General features: G+C 35.7%; 1 pseudogene; it reads right to left on the bottom strand.

Moving 5' to 3' along the window:
• Positions 1 to 19,416, bottom strand: part of LOC115437065 (procollagen galactosyltransferase 2-like) — a 25,098-nt pseudogene continuing 5,682 nt past the window's right edge.

Genomic DNA, 19,416 nt, shown 5'->3' with positions numbered 1-19,416 from the left:
TTATGGTTGACATCACTGACTGTGTGTGCTCAGTGTCCCTCAAAGTTCATCTCTGTTGCCGTTGGATACAAAGGATGACACTTGACCCCCAGCAGACCGAGGGTCCGCAGGTCCAGGCCCTGTTTCTCCACTTCCTGGCTCCTGTGGCTGATGTTTGGTGCCTCCTCTGTCCCAGTCTGTCTCCACGGCCTCGTCGTCCCAGATGGTGGAGGTCTCCGTGTCGCTGAAGTATCCGGGCTCACCGGTGTAGTGTGTGGGAAACAGTAACAGAGGCTCCACCGAAAAGGCCTGCAGGTCCCTGGGCTCGAAGTAGTGCAAGTACTCAGCACTGAGGAGGAGAGAAGAGATGCAAAAGATTTACACTTTCTGTCAGTCCATTTCTTGGATCAGGATTTAAGTTTATATTAACCCTTTATCAGGCAAGTGACTATTTTTGGTCATTTCCGCATCCATTACAAGACAGCGGTCGCTTTTCCATTGACCCTCAAATTGTGCAAATATAACTTGTGCATAAAAATTTACCTAAGTCTCATTTTTTGATGAAAAGTTTTTGCACTGGCAAGAGGTGGTTTTTCAGGCGTAGCACAAATGGTATATCACACAAAACTGAAATGGAAAGAGTTGTTTTTGCAACTAGAGTCAGGTGAATTATAAAACTGGATGTTGACGTACGTTACAACAAGAGAAGAAGAAGAAGAAATGTGTGTGTATGTGTGGACACACCAGAAAACCACATCATTTTTTAATTTAGTACAAGATAGTGGGGTAATATATAATAATAATGAATATATCTGTAAATCAACACCATATTTACGTACATTGACCCTCAAATTGTACAAATATAACTTGTGCATAAAACTTTATCTAATGGAAAAAATGACAATTTTGCCCAAAGTCTCATTTTTCGATGAAACGTTTTTGTGCTGGCAAGAGGTGGTTTTTCGGGCGTAGCGCAAGTGTTATATCACACAAAACTGCAACGGAAGACATTTTTTGCAACTAGAGTCAGGTGAATTAAAAAAACTGGATGATGACGTACGTTACAACAAGAGAAGAAGAAGGAACGTGTGTGTATGTGTGGACACACCAGGAAACCACATCATTTTTTAATTTAGTAGGAGATAGAGGGGGAATATAGAAGAATAATGAATATATCTGTAAATCCTATTTATGTTCGTCACCATGTTTATGGAATGACTTCTCGTGTCATTTCGCAATAATAAATAAAGAAATCATCGCATTTGTGATTTAATGGAAAAACTGACATTACGCACTTCTGTTTTTTTGACATTTAGTAAATATTGGTAAAGTTTTGCGCAGATGTCCAATGGAAAAGAGACTAGTGACAGCAACAGTTCCAGTGAGGACAGTGAGTCCAAAATCTGAGGTCCAATGTGGTCTCCAGGGTCTGTCAGGTCCACCTCTAATGGTACTAATGTAAGGAATGACGTTCAAAGGGGTCATGTGGATGTGGACAGGGGTCTGGACCAGCACTGATGTTAGTCTAATGCTCTAAAATACACGTTCCTTTCACCTTACATGTGTTTTTTCTTGTATTTTTCATATATACTATTTGTATTTTTTTTTGTTTGTATTTTTTTTTTTTTGCCACGTATGGGTAAGGGACTAAATATGGTAACTTCATCAACCTTCATTTTCTACATGACAATAAAACATTTTGAAAAATTTTACAAAACTAACAAAGTCTTGTTCTGTCCTCCAATAACACGCTAAGATTGAAGTTTTGAGTTTCAGAATATTTCTATAAAGGGTTACGTCAGCTGCTCTTAAAAACACTTTTTCCTTGTCTTGAACAAATCTTCTGGTAAAATCATACAAACACTTCTATGCAGTTGTTTTGTTTGTTGTTGGGTTTTTTTAACTTAATGATCAATTTTATTATGGATAATAAAATTAGAATCATGACATTATAATAATATGTATCATGATAAGTTTCCTTGGAAATCAGCATCTATATTAGGTCTTTTGGGTGTGTTTTATTTTCACTATTAACTGAATGTTAATGTTAATTTTAATGCTAATGTTAAATGAAGCAAAACATATTATGTTGTTTTACTTGATTCTACTTCTTCTAATTGCAATCTTGCATATTCTGATATTGAAAAAAAAAATCCTTAATATGGTTTTGAATGTTTGGTTTCTCGTGTTAACCATGTTCTGACCATAGAGAACATTTTAGAGCCTTCTCTAATTTCTTTTAATGAGATCTCAGAGTGCAATCAATTTCTGTATTTTGATTTAGCAATATTAAACCAAAATAAATCACAAAATAAGCACTAACTCACATATCACAAGCGACAGGTGTGTCTTTGTCTCATTAGGTCTTTAACATAATTTTCATCTTGTTATTTCCATTGCAAATAACTTTAAAAAACAAACAGCCATTTGGTTTCTTCAGCTTTCACTCAGGGCCAAATATCAGTCTGGGAACCTTAAGGAAATGATGATTTGACATTTATCATGCTAATTTAGATTTTTTTTTTTAAATTTATTTTAATGCTAACACTTTTTTTTTTGCCTGTCATTAATATAAATTTCTTATGTCAAATTAGTAAAATGCATTATACTAGTACTTAGTTACCCCAAAAACATCTCAATATTAGTTCATATAAAATTAAAGCAGTTGTAGTAATCTCGCTCTTTTAGTAAATCTGTCCTGAATTGATTAATGAACGAAGGATAATATGTGAAAGTTATGATCAACCAATGAATGGCAAGAGGTTTAGCATAATCACACTAAGGGCTTTTTAATTACATAACTCCTAATTTTGTAGTTTCTTTCCCCTTTGCACACTGTTCAACAGTTTGGTCTTTTTCTTTTTTCTTCTACACTGACCAGGTCTGTCAGTTATTCCAGCCCTGCAGTTCTGTAAACATGAATCTTGTCCAATCTCTCGAAATCATGTTGTCACATATACAAAACTGTGTATCACATGGTACTGTTTTTTTTTACAAACTGATCCAAGAATTGCATGAGATAGTGATGTGACGTTCATGAATGAATCGAATCTTTTGAATGGCTCTTTGAAATGAACGATGGGAACCGAGTCTTTGTAAAGAGCCGTTCTTTTTTTTTTTTTTTTTTTTTTTTTTTAAGGAGGGAGTGTCTGATTGCCTGTCAATTTACCAACAGACTGTTCTAGTTCTGAGAATGTCACTACAGTTCAGGTATTTTGGTAATTGCAGTGACTAATCACTGTTGTGTTTTGTGCAATTTTTTCCGTATGTTTACACACATTTATTGTTCTTGTTTTGAGGAGAATAAAATGTTATTTAATAAGAAAATGTTTTATTTTCTTCTTCATTTTTAGCCTACAGACTAGTCCACATAATGTACTGTGATGTTTTTGGTCCAGTTCCATCATTTGTCCAATGTCTCCTCTCATGTCATGGATTTATTCCACACATTTCAACTAACGATTCTTTTTTACGGTAAGATAATATTTACTGCCACGCCAATTAAACACCTTTAAAATGGAATGTCATTCATCACATGTAGCCTATTTAGTCATTCAAACATTGGTGTTTCAAAATAATGCCAAAAACATAACAGAGCCAGTCTGTTGAACGACTCTTTTCAGTGAACGACTCCTGATTGAACAACTCCCTTCAAAGAAACAACAGTCCCATCACTAGCATGAGAAAAGTACAACCCAAACTAAAACCAGCTCTGACAGTGTTCAGAACTTTACATATGAATAAATATGATCCCTGTTGTGGAATATTAAAGTTTGTCACAGGAGGACTCACTTGGGGTGTTTGTTGAACATAATTGGAAGGAACTCATCAACAGGCAGCATTTTGTTCAGAGGTTTGGCCTCCAGGAGCTTCTTGGCTCCTTTTAGCGACAGGACATAACCCAGAGTCCAGTAGGAGTACCCAGCATGCACCAGGTTCTTGAAGCCCTTCACCCACAGCTCTGGCTTCTTCACCTGCAGCCGTTTGCGGCCTACGTAACTTCAGAGAGAAACAACAATCAGTGATTAATCTGTTCATGCATGAATTATGAGAAGTTTAGTTGAGTTTTTTTTCCTGAATGTTTTCATTCCTCTTTAGGCATGAAAAAAATGATGCGATTGAAATTTTTTAATGAACCTATTTTTCATGGAGGTACAAAAATGTCCACTCAGCTGGACAGCATGGGTTTAATTTTTGAAGCAAAAAAACAAACATGTTTTTAAAATGCAATAACAGAAAGTGATAAACTGTGTGAAAACTATGAAATAAAAACATTTTTCATGCAGCTAATCTGATGTTTTCTCACATTTTAACATACTCTAATACTAGTTATTACTCACTTCATGCAGACAATATACAAACAAAAAACCTTTTTGATTAAGAAAACTGTTAATTACAGTCTAATAACAATTAGCAATTGATTTAACACATGTTAGTGCAGATCAGGTTTATCTACAGAGTGGGGAGGCAAAATTTACAATGAACATTTAGTTGTTTTTTCTCAGCAGGCACTACGTCAGTTGCTTTGAAACCAAACATATATTGATGTCATAATCATACCTAACACTATTATCCATACCTTTTCACAAACTTTTGCCCATATGAGTAATCAGGAAAGCAAACGTCAAAGAGTGTGTGATTTGCTGAATGCACTCGTCACACCAAAGGAGATTTCAAAAATAGTCGGAGTGTCCATAAAGACTGTTTATAATGTAAAGAAGAGAATGACTATGAGCAAAACTATTACGAGAAAGTCTGGAAGATACTATTAAAGAAGAATGGGAGAAGTTGTCACCTCAATATTTGAGGAACACTTGCGCAAGTTTCAGGAAGCGTGTGAAGGCAGTTATTGAGAAAGAAGGAGGACACACAGAATAAAAACATTTTCTATTATGTACATTTTCTTGTGGCAAATAAATTCTCATGACTTTCAATAAACTAACTGGTCATACACTGTTTTTCAATCCCTGCCTCAAAATAATGTAAATTTTGCTTCCCCACCCTGTAGAACAGCAAAGTTACACTAATGGTCTGAATGTCAGTGTATTATTATGGGATGGTGCATTAGTGTCCACTGTGTTGGCTGATATGGAACTAAAACAACAAAACCTGTGAATATACAAGAGAACAGCTGGAGAAGAACTGTCCACTGGAGTGACCACTAGAGTGACCACTGGAGTGACCAGTATGAATGAAAGGGTTAAAAGAAAATGGAAAATGCAAAGAATTCAAATGGAAAAAAAAAAACAGATTCAGAGTGGCCTTACATGAGATCCCAGTCCAGTCTTTCTCTGTGCACATCCTCCATGATGCTCATAAGCCTCCTGCCAAACCTGGGCTCGAACCTCACATCATCCTCCAGAACAAGCACCTGCTGCAGTTCCTGCTGCACCACCTAGAGGGCGCCACACAGCAGGCTGAGGCACTGACAAGCTGCACATCACCCTCACCTTAGACACTACAAGCTGTGGCAGTTCTTCTGAAATGCTCAAACACTTAACACCATTCCCTGAGCCCATTTTTTTTTATCAGCAAATTCTCTCTTTTAGCCCAACCTTAACCTATAAAGACCCAAACAACCACTGGTGACCAAAATCATCCACTGAAACTGTTTAATCCCTGTTGGTCCACTAGACCAGGGCTGTCAAACTCTTGTTAGTTCAGTTCCACATTCAGCTAAATCTGATCTGCAGTGGGCCCAACCTGTAAAATAATAACAGAATAATATAGAAATAATGTCAACTCCAAACTTTTCTCTATGTTTCAGAGTGAAAGAAGTAAATTTACATTATGAAAAGGTTTACATCTACAAACTATCCTTTTCAAAAGATGTGAATAACATGAACAAACTGAAAACTGATCTGCCTTGGCGGAGGTCTGCGCTCTCCGACTGCTTTTTTAGTTTTGAAAATGTTTTACAGTAATGTGCTTTTCATTGCATTAATTTATATTTTTTTCTGATGTTGAATGTTAAATACATAACAAACATTACGTTCTGCATGCTTTGGATGCAGTGTTTTCCATTATGCCTGTTTTGTCGTGTGTATTGTCTGCTCTTTAGTGCCTATACGTCGATCGGCTGTGCCAGATCTGAAAGCACTGTTTGTTTTTGAGCACAGGTAAAATACTTTTGAGACACTTATTTGATTCTTTTTTCTTTCAGATCAGAAAGATCTTGAGTGAATGGGTTTTGTGTGTGTGGTTTTGAGAAAAGGGGTGCATCTTTCATAAAATCTGCTTTAGTGATCGTGAACATAATAACAGTGTCTCAGACTGTTATTTTCCACCTGTTTCCAGATGTTGTAATGGCTGAGGAAGCATCCGATCTCCCCTCTGGTCAGGACACGCTCTGAATACGGGTCTGTGTACCCGGGCAGCATGTCGATCCCCAAAGCCTGCAGCTGAGAGGAGTTCAAGGCTCTGGAAAAACACAAGCATCTACGTTTATTCCCAGCCATCATCAGCTTTAAGACGTTGAAACTGACAGTAAACAAATACGAACAGATAAAGGGTTACTTCTTGTTTTCTGAATACACAATAACTCTACTATAACTGTGCTTTTTACAGGCTGTTAACTCCACTTCCCATTTGTACTAACAGATATTTTATCACACGTCGATGATACAAGAGTGAAGGTGGAAGCTGAGTTACTTGCATTAGATTTTTCAGTTCTAATACCTGCACTTGATTGATTTGACATTAAATTTTTCATTTTAGTCACTGTTTTTAGCTTCTGTTTTAACTATCTCTTATTCCTGTTTTAATTTCCTTCATCTTTTCCTTTTGTTTATGTTTTATTCTCTATGGTTTTAATGAAATTTTATGCCTTTGTAAAGCACTTGTGTATGAATGGTGCTATATAAATTAATTTCCCTTACCTTGCCTTGTATCCAATTAGTATAATTTAGAGAAATTTGTACTTCAACATTTCCATTAAACATTTATTTATGTGGCTACATTAATTTGTGTTTCTAACTATAGTTAAGAATAGAGGATAGATGAGCATTTTGAATAAAAAATGTATGTCTGCTCCAACACTTCAGTACCGATTTCTTATTCATTTATCAATACATTTGGATAAACCATTAATTCTAAAATGTCTTTTATTGTGATGCTTTTTCAAGAGGAACTTCTATTGTTTTTATGTTTATGCTTTTATATATTTGTATGTTTTATGCTCCTCTAATCCAATCCAATCCAATCCAACTTTATTTGTAAAGCACTTTAAAACAACTACAGTGGACCAAAGTGCTGTGCAGAAAAATAAATAAAAAACAAAATAACAGAATAAAATACAAGAATAGATAAATAAATAAATAAATAAAATACAGAGGAGTAGATAAAACCTGAATAAAATAATAAAATACAAGAATAGATTAAAAACATAAAAAGCTGTACAATTAAAAACAACAACAAAACCAACACCAAATTAAACAACTGAATAAAAATAATACAATTCAAACATCTCACGTGGTTTCAAAGGCCAAGGATTCAAAGTTCTCGTTTGCTCTTATGTCATACTTGCCATCCACGGCTTCTGTGAATGTGGCGTTGATGCCGAGGACGGCCAGAGTTCGGAGCATCCTCTGCCGTCGGTCTGAACGGCGCTTCAGGTTGATCAGGTAGATCTAACAGGGAATAAAGAGACTCTTAAATCATCTGTGGAACCCAATCCTGTTCTCATAAATACTTCTGTGCATGTTTACCTCATCAAAGCCCATCTTTCCCGGTTGTTTCGGTGCAGGGTGCAGATACTGCGAAGGCTCCAAGGTGAAGTCAACTAGTCAAAGCAGTTCACATAAAACACATTAACCCTTTCATGCACAGTGGTCACTTCAGTGGACAGTTCTTCTCCAGCTGTTCTCTTGTATATTCATGGGTTTTGTTTTAGTTCCATATCAGCCAACACAGTGGACACTTATGCACCATCCCATAATAATACTCTGTTATTCAGACCATTATTGTAACTTTTCTGCTCTTGATAAATCTGATCTGCACTAACATGGTTTAGTGTAAATTAATTGCTATTTGTTATTAGACTGTAATTAACAGTTTTCTGTTTTTTTTGTGTTTTTTTGTGGGGTTTTTTTTGCGTATCCTCTTGAGACCCAGCAATGCATTTTGTCCTCTGACAGTTTAACTTAAAAAATACTGTCCATTGCAAAGGACATTCCATTAAAAAAAATAAATCAATAAATAAAAATGATTTTTTAAATGTATGTGGAAAAAAATGTTGCATTATGCAGTTTCCAATCAAGACCATTTTTAATGTAAAAAAGCTAAAATTATCAATTTCCTGGGTCTCAGGAAGATATTTTCTCCATGAGGTGATTAATAACTAGTATTAGTTTGATAAAAATGTGAGAAAGCATCAGATTAGATGCATTAAAAATGTTTTTATTTCATTGTTTTCACACAGTATATCACTTTCTGATGATGAGTTTTAAATACATGTTTCTTTGCTTCAAAAATTAAACGCATGGTGTCCAGCTGAGTGGACATTTTTCTAACTCCACAAAAAATAGATTCATTAACCCTTTCATGCATAGTGGTCACCACAGTGGACAGCTATTCTACAGCTGTTCTCTTGTGTATTCATGGGTTTTGTTGTTTTTTTAGTTCATATCAGCCAACACTGTGGACGCTTATACATAAATTTTATTTATTTATAGACATATATACATCATCCCATAAACTGCAATTCATCCCAATACTGTAACTTTGCTGTTCTTGATAAACCTGATCTGCAGTAACATGTTTTAGAGTAAATCAATTGTTATTTGTTGGACAAAAAGCTTTTTTTTTTTTTTTTAAGGGGTGGGGTGGGGGGTGTTTGTGCATATTACCTCCATGAAGTGAGTAATAACTAGCAGTAGAATATGTTAAAATGTGAGAAAACATCAGATTAGTAGAATTAAAATCTTTTCATTTAATTGTTTTTATCTCACTTTCTGATATTGGGTTTTAAACACGTTTCTTTACTTCAAAAATTAAACGCATGGACATGTTTGTAACTTCATTAAAAAAAAAAAAAAACTCAATTGCTTTTTTTTTCATGCCTAAGGAGGGATAAAAACAAGAAAAAAGAAAAAAATCTTGACTACGGTTGTCATAATTCATGCATGAAAGGGTTAAAAAAAAACAATTACATCATTTTTTTAATGCCTAAAGAGGAATAAAAACACTCAGGCAAAAAATATTGACTAAGGTTCTCATAATTCATGCATGAAAGGGTTAAACTGACATTTTCTTGCATGGGCCTGCAGTTGTAAGGGGTATTCCTAGTTCAGTTCAACATTAAACCGGTGTGGAAATTGTCAAATAAAAAGAGGAGCAAGTGAAATGAGAGGCGGTGGGCTTTAACAGAGCGGTGAGACATGTGTCAGGAGTGTGAGAACAAAAACGACGGTTTAGGAAATAGTGAGTAAAGATGGGAAAAAGAGAGCCTTAACTCTGAAATGTAAAGTCTAATACACTGTGGTTCAGAAGGATTGAATAAAATACTGTTACTTCTCCTCATGAAATGACTGTGATGATGTGATTTATTTACACAGATTCTTATAGAAGTGTAGGGTTGTAAATGTGCCATTATTTTATGTAGGTATTTTAAAGCTAAATTTTAGACGTATATGTTACTTTATTTTTTAAATTAGCCTTAGATTTTAGTCAATTTTAATGTATTCATTTATTTATTAGTTATTTATTCTATATTGCTATGGCTAATACAGGTCCTCAGTAACTAGTTTCATTCTTTCTCTGTGATGGAATGATAAATAAACTCCTTTGAATCCTTTGAACTGGGACTCATATGTAATCACTGCACCAGGTCAAAGACAGGAATATAAAGAGGAATGGGTCTAAAAACTAAACTATTCCAACTTTATGGGCAGCAGTGTATGTGAAAAACAATAAAACAGACAGTGGTGAAGTAAATACTGAGACGCTATATATGTTAAAGTGTCATTATTGTAACTATTAAAAGTGTTAAAGTATTATCAGCAAAATGTATTGTTTATAGTAGTGATGTGGTGATGGTGAGACAAAAGACAGTAATAAAATCTTATTGTATTATAGAATTTGAATAGAAATGATGGTGGTGATCATGACTGTCATAATAACACAGATGATATAGATAATAGTACATGCTGGGGAGTTTTTGAAAATAGTTAATACCAGAATGATATTACTGGTATATATACATCAGCATTATAATATGTAACATTTTACACAGTATTGTAGCATAGGTGGGAGTTAGTAAGTAGTCAGCTCTGTGTAAAATAATAACATAAGGTGAGTTACTAATTTGATAAGTAGGAAGAAACATTGATGAACAATCACAACAGGATAGCCATTGCTCTGCCTATGGCTCTCACTCAGGGTGCAACTTTAGAAATTACAAAAATACAAAAAAAAGTACACAAAAAGGCCAATAAACATTGCCATACACATACTAAGTCAAAACTAGTACTAACACAACAACCCACTGAATTCTTGCACATAAAAATAACACATTTACAACAAAATACCCACTACCAATAATGCACTGCGGCAAACATGCCACAGTATGTTATACTTATATAGGAAGCAGATGAAAAAAATTATACTATTAAGGAATATATGACTGGAATGGGAGTTGGAGTAAATAAATTGTACTTCTTCCCACTCTTTTTTGGGCAAATATATATAGAGTATATGTATATGTACAGTCACAGAAAAAAATATTAGACCACCCCTTGTTTTCTACAATTTCTTGTTCATTTTAATGCCTGGTCCAACTAAAGATCCATTTGTTTGGACAAATATAATGAGAACAACAAAAACAGCTCACAGTAGTTGAATTTCACAGCTGATATCTATGCATTTAACATGTTTTCTGGATAAAAACCCAAATCCCTTCAGTTCTTCCATCAGTATCTGTGTCATTGTACTGACAAAAACAGTGCTTTTATTCATTCCATGTTTTCTTTTCTGTTTTAGTCACATGGCACACACAGGAGTTAGGACTGGGTTACAGAACCGTTGTTTTTCATGACTTTTGATGGTCTAGTAATTTTTTCTGCAACTGTATGTGTAGCTATATACCTGTATGTACAGTACAGGCCAAAAGTTTGGACACACCTTCTCATTCTTTGCATTTTCTTTATTTTCATGACTATTTACATTGTAGATTCTCACTGAAGGCATCAAAACTATGAATGAACACATGTGGAATTATGTACTTACCAAAAAAGTGTGAAATAACTGAAAACATCTCTTATATTCTAGTTTCTTCAAAGTAGCCACCCTTTGCTCTGATGACTGCTTTGCACACTCTTGGCATTCTCTTGATGAGCTTCAAGAGGTCGTCACCTGAAATGGTTTCCTAACAGTCTTGAAAAAGTTCCCAGAGATGCTTAGCACTTGTTGGCCCTTTTGCCTTCACTCTGCGGTCCAGCTCACCCCAAACCATCTCGATTGGGTTCAGGTCCAGTGACTGTGGAGGCCAGGTCATCTGGCGCAGCACTCCATCACTCTCCTTCTTGGTCAAATATCCCTCACACAGCCTGGAGGTGTGTTTGGGGTCATTGTCCTGTTGAAACATAAATGATGGTCCAACTAAACGCAAACCGGATGGAATGGCATGTCACTTCAGGATGCTGTGGTAGCCATGCTGATTCAGGTTGCCTTCAATCTTGAATAAATCCCCAACAGCGTCACCAGCAAAGCACCCCCACACCATCACACCTCCCCCTCCATGCTTCACGGTGGGAACCAGGCATGTAGCATCCATCCGTTCACCTTTTCTGCGTCACACAAAGACACGGCGGTTGGATCCAGAGATCTGAGATTTGGACTCATCAGACCAAAGCACAGATTTCCACTGGTCTAATGTCCATTCCTTGGGTTTCTTGGCCCAAATAAATCTCTTCTGTTTGTTGCCTCTCCTGAGCAGTGGTTTCCTAGCAGCTATTTGACCATGAAGGCCTGATTCACGCAGTCTCCTCTTAACAGTTGTTGTAGAGATGTGTCTGCTGCTAGAGCTCTGTGTGGTATTCATCTGGTCTCTAATCTGAGCTGCTGTTAATTTGCGATTTCTGAGGCTGGTGACTCAGATGAACTTATCTTCAGCGTCAGAGGTGACTCTGGGTCTTCCTTTCCTGGGGCGGTCCTCATGTGAGCCAGTTTCGTTGGAGCGCTTGATGGTTTTTGCGACTGCACTTGGGGACACATTCAAAGTTTTTGAAATTTTCTAGACTGACTGACCTTCATTTCTTAAAGTAATGATGGCCACTCGTTTGTCTTTACTTAGCTGATTGGTTCTCGCCATAATATGTATTCTAACAGTTGTCCAATAGGGCTGTCAGCTGTGCATCAACCTGACTTCTGCACAACACAACTGATGGTCCCAACCCCATCAATAAGGCAAGAAATTCCACTAAGTAACCCTGACAAGGCACAGCTATGAAGTGAAAACCATTTCAGGTGACTACCTCTGGAAGCTCATCAAGAGAATGCCAAGGGTGTGCAAGGCAGTCATCAGAGCAAAGGGTGGCTACTTTGAAGAAACTAGAATATAAGAGATGTTTTCAGTTATTTCACACTTTTTGTTAAGTACATAATTCCACATGTGTTCATTCATAGTTTTGAGGCCTTCAGTGAGAATCTACAATGTAAATAGTCATGAAAATAAAGAAAATGCGAAGAATGAGAAGGTGTGTCCAAACTTTTGGCCTGTACTGTATATATGTATATGTATGCACTGTATATGTGTAGATATACAGGCCTATATGTATGTAGGTATATGTGTAAATGTGTAAATGTATAAACTGTGCATCCATTATGTTCTTTCTGTCTTTTTTGTCTTCATTTTCACATGCTTGAATCCTACTAATGTCCTACTTCCAATCCTGTATCCTGTCTCTAAAAGCTGTTAAAGAGACTGTAAAAAAAAATGAAATCCATGTATTCTTTGTTAATTTACTGCAGAACCTTTTGTAAGTCTGTAATGGTAATGACCTTTTTTGCAAAAGCTGTATTAACCCATAAAGACCCAGTGGCTACTTTTAAGTCACTTCCTAAATTAAATTTTCTCTGTATCTACCTTTCTTAAATGATTTATCACCATTTATTTAGAATAGTAGGCTCTATATTTGTATTTTATCAGTACTAGCGGCATTCTACCCGTGGTGCCGCTGTGTGTGAAAAGTGCCTGTACATTATTGTAAATGCAGCCTTCACATTGTAGCGTCATCTGCTAGCAGTAGAAATGTCATGAACGGCAGCAGAACCACTTCCAAAAATGGAGTATGGTGGCAGGGGTGAAGAATTCAAAGTAGAGAGAGGCAAAAATCTCCCAGCATACCTCGTGACATTTGAATACAGATATAAAATTGTGCTTCGTAGATAGTCAGGTAATGTTTGTATTCATTTGGCGAGTTTGGCGGTGATCAGGTCTTTGAAGGCTGAGGAAAACCTGTACAAACACCCTCCTGTGATGGAACACTGATGGGACACAGAATGTGTATTATATAGTAGGATAAATTAGGTATTTTCCTATATTTAATTTACTGATCATGTAGATGTTCATAAAAGCTCAGATTAAAGTTGAGGTTATTATATAAAAAACTGAAAAAAATGCTGGAGAAGTGACTTTTCCTGTAAAATCTCTCCTTAACTGAACCTAAACCCAGTGTGTCCATCCACTGTCACTGATCCAACTCCATGGGTTTGACTGGTGAATCAGTGTTGTAGAAGATGACGGTGTTTCCACGGTAACTATGGAGCCTCTGAATGTCCAAATGAGTCATATCTGATTATGATTTATAGTTGAGAAACTGCATTTTACACCAATTATTTACATGTATTGATAGGAGTAATGGATCAACAGGTATTAAACAGTTCAGATGGTTTAGGTCGGTGATGGACGTTTGGGTCTTTATGGGTTAAAGTAATAAATCTGAGCTCTGGGTTTGACATCTTTTACTCAGATTTCCGCCACAAATATCTGAAAAGTAACTGCAGCTGTCCGACAAATGTAAAAGAGTAGTGATCTGATTTTTTTTTTTTTTTTCAATTGTTTTATTTGGTATTGGTTTATTGTTCTTATTTGCTGTTGTTTTTAATTGTACAGCTTTTTATGTTTTCATCTAGTGTTGTATTTTATAGTGTTATGTAGGTTTTATCGATTCTTCTGTATTTTTATTTATTTATTTATTTATTAGAGCCCTGCTCTACAACTAGCAGTAACACTCTCTATCTATCTATCTATCTATCTATCTATCTATCTATCTATCTATCTATCTATCTATCTATCTATCTATCTATCTATCTATCTATCTATCTATCTATCTATCTATCTATCTATCTATCTATCTATCTGTCTGTCTGTCTGTCTGTCTGTCTGTCTGTCTGTCTCTCTGTCTATCTATCTATCTATCTATCTATCTATCTATCTATCTATCTATCTATCTATCTATCTATCTATCTATCTATCTTTACAGTTGCTCTATGTCTTTTAACCCTTTCATGCACAGTGGTCACTCCAGTGGTCAGTTCTTCTCCATCTGTTCTCTTGTATATTCATGGGTTTTGTTGTTTTAGTTCCATATCAGCCAACACAGTGGACACTAATGCACCATCCCATAATAATACACTGACATTCAGACCATTACTGTAACTTTTCTGTTCTAGATAAACCTGATCTAACATGTTTGAGTGTAAATCAGTTCCTTGTTATTGTTATTAGACTGTCATTAACAAAAAAAGTTTTATTTTACTTTTTTTGGGGGCATACTATGTCAATGAGTGAGTAATGACTAGTATTAGAGTACTCTACAAACAAAAAGTTAAGGATATTTCTGTTTTTTTTTTTTTTTTTTTTTTTTTTGTTTTTTGGTCTTTTTTTTGTCATTTTTGCCATTTGTAAATAAAACTGTGTCTGGTCAATAAAAAATGTGTTTTAATTCAATTCAAACAGAAAAGTAAAAGCATTGTGCAAGAATCCCAACTGAAAAAAATAGCCCAAAAATTAAAAATATCCATAACTTTTTGTCTGTAGTGTATGTTAAAATGTGAGAAAATATCAAATTAGCAGCATTTAATGTTTTTATTTCATAGTTTTCACACAGTATTTCAGTAAATACATGTTTCTTTGCTTCAAAAATTAAACACATGGCGTCCAGCCGGGTGGACATTTTTGCAACTCCATAAAAAAAAGCTTCATAAAAAAAAAAAAAAAAAATAATAATAATAATTGCATTGTTGTTGTTTTTTAATGCCCAAAGAGGAATAAAGAAAAAAAAATCTTCTTTAAGGGTCTCATAATTCATGCATGAAAGGGTTAATGTTTTCATCTAGCCTTGTATTTTATAGTTTATTTAGGTTTATCTATTCTTTATTTTTATTGATTGATTGATTGACTGATGTATTTATTTTGAACATGAATGTCAAACAGAAGAAAATAAATAAGCAAAACACTTAAACATAAGACATATAATACATATTCGAAAAGGAGTGAGAAGAAGTGTAACTTATAAACTCCACCTTCTCCTTATATAATTAATAACAACAATAACCTTCCTCATCTAATCAGATCTATACACTATGCCATTATTTGACTGATACTTACTAGTAAATAATTAGGTTTCTGGCTTTATATTATTATGATCAAATATATATGATTTACATAAACACATAATACAATAACACATATATGTAAATACATATTCATACACGATCTATACACACATGTACACCTACATATACAGGGTGGGGAAGCAAAATTACAATGAACATTTAGTTGTTTTTTCTCAGCAGGCACTATGTCAATTGTTTTGAAACCAAACATATATTGATGTCATAATCATACCTAACACTATTATCCATACCTTTTCAGAAACTTTTGCCCATATGAGTAATCAGGAAAGCAAACATAAAAGAGTGTGTGATTTGTTGAATGCACTCGTCACACCAAGGAGATTTCAAAATAGTTGGAGTGTCCATAAAGACTGTTTATAATGGAAAGAAGAGAATGACTATGAGCAAAACTATTACGAGAAAGTCTGGAAGTGGAGGAAGCAACAAAAAACGTACCAAAGCTTTTATTAAAGCTCTCAAATCCAAAATCCTAAAGGATCCAACCAAATCCATGAGGAAAAATGGCAATTGAACTTGAGGTAGACAACAAGACCATTAGAAATGCAGTAAAATATGATTTGAAGTTAAAATCTTACACAAGAACACCAAAACACTTGTTGACAACAGCAACAAATCCAACTTAGCAATTTTTGGGAATCATGTTTTTATCGCCGCCTTCTAGCCCAGATCTAAACCCTCTGGATTCTGCTATTTGGGGCGTTTAGAACATGCTACCAATAGAACATCACACAGCAATGTCGACTTTCTTAAAGATACTATTAAAGAAGAATGGGAGAAGTTGTCACCCGAATATTTGAGGAACACTTGCGCAAGTTTCAGGAAGCGTGTGAAGGCAGTTATTGAGAAAGAAGGAGGACACATAGAATAAAAACATTTTCTATTATGTCAATTTTCTTGTGGCAAATAAATTCTCATGACTTCAATAAACTAATTGGTCATACACTGTCTTTCAATCCCTGCCTCAAAATATTGTAAATTTGCTTCCCACCCTGTATACACACACACATACACACCTATACATACATTTACACACACTTACCACATACTTGTACATATTTTATCACACCCAGTGATCCCCAAGCCCTCCCTCATCCCCGCACCTCTGAAAAATTGTGTCTTTGTACCTCTTTTTAAATTCTTTGGTGCTTGGTCGTTGCTTTAACTCTACATAAATCTGTTCCACAGTCTCACCCCGCTGACAGAAACACAAAAACCCTTCCTAGTCGTGCGTATTAAGGGAATTTTAAAGTTAATTTTCCCCCTTAAATCATAACCCCCCTCATGAATACTGAATAATTTCTGTATATTTGTTGGTAAAAGATTATTTTTAGCTTTGTACATTATTTGAGCTGTTTGATAGTCCACAATGTCTGTGAACTTTAGTAGTTTTGACTGTAAGAATAATGAGGTTGTGTGTTCCTGGTAGCCAACATTATGAATGATCTGAATTGCTTTTTATTTATTTATTATTTATTTATTTTACAGTTCTGTGTCTTTTAATCTATTGTTGTATTATACGCTGTTATTTGGTTTTTATTTATTTTTCTGTACAGTACTTTGGTCCACTGTGGTTGTTTTAAAGTGCTTTACAAATAAAGTTGGATTGGATTGGAAGAGTAAAAAGTCCAGTATCTATCTAAAAGTCTACACTCCTCAGATGTAGTGGAGTAGACGTTGTACTCTACTTACTCATTTGCCTCTGTGAGGGTGTGCACAAAGCTCTCCTCCTCATCCTCCATGGTTTGATGCTGTCTAAGCGGCACCGGTACATACCCATAATGCTCCTTGTTGCACACATACATCTGAACCTCTGCACAGAGAAGAAGACATCAGCTCTTCTCACGTCACCGATTACACTGGGTTACAAAAGAAATGTTTTTTGCAAGTTGTCTAGGTTTTTTCAACTGAATTAGGACCATTTGCACCGCTAAATCCAAAAATGACACCTGTTTTTCTCAATCAGGTCAGGTTTTTTTGCTCATTTGATTTTGAAAAATTTGATCTTTTCACAAATTGATTACATTTTTGTGACTTTATCGTAGATTTTTATATAGTTCTCACTCAAATAGGTTTTAACCCTTTCATGCACTGTCCACTCCAGTGGACCAGTTTCTCTCCAGCTGTTCTCTTGTTACCCTCCGCCAAGGAGGTTATGTTTTTGCCAGGGTTTGTTTGTTTGTTTGTCTGTCTGTTTGTTTGTCGGTCCGTTAGTGTGAAACATAACTCAAAAAGTTATGGACAGATTTGGATGAAATTTTCGGGGTTGGTGGGAAATGGGATAAGAAAGAAATGATTAAATTTGGGTGGTGAGCGGGGGGGGGGGGCCCCACGGGGGGGCCCACTGATCAGCCTTGGCGGAGGTCTGCGCTCTCCGAGTGCTTCTAGTATATTAATGGGTTTTGTTGTTTTAGTTCCATATCAGCCAACGCAGTGGACGCTTATTTACCATCCCATACACTGTAATTCAGATCATTACTGTAACTTTACTGTTCTTGATAAACCTGATCTGCACTAACATGTTTAAGTATAATCAATTGTTATTTGTTTAGACAAGAAGGTTTTTTTTTTTTTTGCATATTATCTCCATGAAGTGAGTAATTACTAGCATTAGAATATGTTAAAAGTGAGAAGACATCAGATAGCAGCATTAAAATGTTTTTATTCATTGTTTTCATATCACTTTCTGATATTGGGTTTTAAACACATGTTTCTTTACTTCAAAAATTAAATGCATGGATATTTTTGTGATTCCATAGAAAAAAAAAACACTCGATCGCATTGTTTTTTCATGGCTAAACAGTGAAGAAAAAATCTTGACTAAGGTTCTCATAATTCGTGCATGAAAGGGTTAAGAGAAAAAAAAATCATTTGATCACTTGATTCCTGTTAGGTACAATGGTGTATTCACCGCAGATGTAGCAGAATATGTCAGGCTATTTTGCAAGATCTTCTAGTCGAAGCCATTCAATTCACCTGTAATATTAAAAAAAAACATTAATCATAAATTGGCAAAAGTAAAATCTTCAGAACTCGTTTATTGCAAGAAATGTGAAAGATTTTGTATCATTCATTCATTTTCCGAACCCGCTTTATCCTCACTAGGGTCACGGGGGTCGCTTGAGCCTATCCCAGCTACATAGGGGCAAAGGCGGGGTACACCCTGGACAAGTCGCCAGTTCATCATAGGGGCTGACATTTTGTATCATATGATGTGAAAATGCCCATAAATGTAAGCAAAATGTTAAAAGCCAATATGTAGCATAGTTCAGAAAGTTGACCTGATTGAGCAAAATTAATGTGATTTTTGGAGTCAGCACACCAAAATTATCCTAAATCAGCTCAAAAAACTTAAACAATAAATTTGTTGTTGACCAGTGTTATTAAAAAAACATGAATCCGACTGAACTTGCGTTGCACCTGCTTGCTTTGCAGAAAAGGCAAAGACCATGATGTCATCCAGATGGTAGGCGTAGTCTGGGTGAGGGGGGTGAAAGGTCAAGGCCCGGCTTGCGCTGCGTCTCAGGTCCAGAAGGAAGGTGGAGTGAACCATGGGGACGGGAAGCAGCCCCTGACGCTTCCAGTCTCGGATGGGGATGTACTCTGGGGTTCGCCTGTAGTAACCCTGTCAGAGTCCACACTGTTAATGGAAACTAACAAAACAGGCAAAAATAAGCACCAAAGAGCGCTGTGGTTGAGATAGATAAAATAAAAACAAGGAAAATGACAACTGGAACTGTAATGTGTGTTTACAATGAGCTGAAATGAAAAAAAAAAAAATAGGGAGAAATATCTTGAGCCTGT

This window comes from Sphaeramia orbicularis, chromosome 17 (assembly GCF_902148855.1).
Source record: "Sphaeramia orbicularis chromosome 17, fSphaOr1.1, whole genome shotgun sequence".
Lineage (NCBI taxonomy): Eukaryota > Metazoa > Chordata > Actinopteri > Kurtiformes > Apogonidae > Sphaeramia > Sphaeramia orbicularis.
The sequence above is the reverse complement of the archived record's forward strand: the minus strand, read 5'-3'. Positions and strand labels throughout refer to the sequence as shown.